The following is a 2,601-nucleotide window of genomic DNA, read 5'->3' on the forward strand; positions in this document are numbered from 1 at the left end:
TAGACCTCTATGTTGTGCGTTAAGTTACAAAGCGTTGTTAAGTTCATTCAATTTATTTTAGGTTGATCTCTCTTAGAAGTTTGCCTTTTTGGATCACCACGAGATGTATGATACAATTCCTAAATGCAGTCTAAAGATGATAAGCAAGCTTTTATCTCTTTTCAACAATGAAAATCCTAGGTACAAGAGGAAAAGAAAGACACAATCTTTTCTCAAAGAGCATAGAGCACACTGTAAATGCACTTTTCCTAAATCAATCCATACAAACTGTCAAAATGCAAATGCACATATGCATGTATTTGTTTTCACTTTCTTAATATTGATGCCTAAAAAGAAAGCTGTTGTACAAATTTGAATTCGATTTCAAGTGAAAAACACAAACAAGCTTTTTTCGAAATCGAAAAAAACGATTACGACACTTTATGATTTTGAAATAAACACTTGTTTCGACACTAGAAATTCATAAATTCAAACCAAAAGACAAAAGTAAAAGCGTAATCAACTATGAACAACAAACAAACTCACTCCTAAGATCAAAACGACACTTACGACAGGTCTAGATCTAAGGGCGACAGTATGACTAGTTTACTTTTGTAATGGGAAACTGCAAATGATGTAACAAATACACAAAAACAAATACAGTTTCTTTATACAATTGAGGCAGAATTAAGGCAAAGAAAAGGGGTTTCAGATAGGTACACACACTGATAAGAGGCTGCAAAAATCAGAGAGAAAACTGAGCAAAAAGAAGCAGAGAACCACAGCTGCACAAGGCAAAGGCTGATCAGCGCACCCCCAGCACAGAGAAACTGAATTGCAGTGCAGGTAGCCCTCTCGGGACCTACGTTGAAATGCAGAACCTCTTCACAGAGCCTGCATTGAAGTAGAAACGAGAATTGTCTCTGGGTTCTGGGTCACGGTTTGCAGTTCAATCTACGGTTTTTGGCCGGATAAAAGCTATCAATTAGATACAATTAGAGGGATGATTTAAAGGAGGACTAAGATCTATCACAAAGGGCTATTAGAGCACTTGTGGATCAGCTATTCAGATCATAAACAGGCCCAGTGAATGGACTGGAGTAGCAGATCTCTACTTTGCATTTGTAAATGGCAAATGCAGTTCGATTCGGCACTCTTGAGTTTATGAGATGAACAACAATAGAAACACAAATAAACTAACAAGATACGATCCCCAGCGGAGTCGCCAATTTGTTTTTGGGAAAAGCATCCATTTGGAATGCCCCTATCCCACTCTAAGGTATGATAGTGCCTTAGCAACAAACAAGGAAAACTATCTTCGTATTCTTCTTTATGAAATGTAAATGGAGAAGAAGGATGTAACTAACCTGTGTCTTTCGCTAGTTTGTTGATCCACTCGTTCTCCTCTTTGTTCGCTTCTCGCTGCATGCTTACTCACTGGTCCAGCTTCACCAAGTTCCTGCAAGATCACAGAAGAGAGAAACTACACAAAAGACATAGATTTACATTCATAACTAGTTTAGGATCAGATATAAACTAAATATGCAAATATAACAAAGCATCATTGATATACAAGCATATAGGAGAAACTCAAATAGTTTTATTGATATGATAAGAAAGTCCAAGAGGAGATACAACCAAGTGAGTCCCGATCCAGCATCTACCTCCCAGCAAAGGAATCCCTTCCTCTCCTCCAACAAAGCATAAATCACCCAATGTACTAATCTCAATCTCAAACCAACAACAATTCTCTGCAAAGTACAAAATTCCAGCCTCCTGGATCTCTAGGATGAGGGATCCATATATAGATGTAAGCAGAGAGGATGAGTCATCTTATGTTTTGACTTGTGGCTTCTCTCTGTCAGTTCTTGCTTCCACTTGGAGGTTGAGAGCCTCTTACTCATCACTAGTCGAATTCATTGAGGCAAGTGTCATTGGAGAAGATTCTGGAAGCTTCCATGGTCTTTCCACCTCGTTGAATGAGCTTTCCATTTGTCATTTCCCGCTCAGCGCACCCTGGTAGTGCATTTAGGTGCGTTGCAACGCACCTAGCTAGTGTACTGGGGTGCATTGCAACGCAGGCAGCTAGTAGAGCATCTGAATTGATCCTGAATTGACTGTTTCTGAGTTGTTTTTGGTGGAGAACTTCTGGGAGAAGCTGTCATTGATTTACCTTGTTCCTTTAGGGGCAGGAACAACTCTTTTAGGGACTTTGGATCCCTTGGATTATGGACATTTCATGCTCAATGCTGTAAGGTACAAAAATGTCTATAACACCCCCGTGGGGGTGCCTCTACACTGTCAGGTCAAGCACTCCATCGAACTGACCCCAGGTGCACCATTGCCAAATGGACCAATCTATCAATGCTCCATTCAGGAGAATGACGAAATCAAGAGGTAGATTCAGGAGCTATTGTAGAAAGGTCACATTCATCCAAGTTCATCGCCCTTTGGGAGCCCGATCGTGTTGGTACAAAGAAGGATGGGACTTGGAGACTCTCTATTGACTATCAAGCGCTAAACAAGATCATTGTCTCGAATAGGTACTCGATCCCACAGATTGATGACCTTCTGGACCAACTCAAGGGGAAAAATATTTCAGCAAGATCGACTTGAAGTCTG

The sequence above is a fragment of the Pinus tabuliformis genome, chromosome 7 (genome assembly GCF_031772625.1).
Source record: "Pinus tabuliformis cultivar Carrire ecotype Pingquan chromosome 7, CPIR1, whole genome shotgun sequence".
Classification (NCBI taxonomy): domain Eukaryota; kingdom Viridiplantae; phylum Streptophyta; class Pinopsida; order Pinales; family Pinaceae; genus Pinus; species Pinus tabuliformis.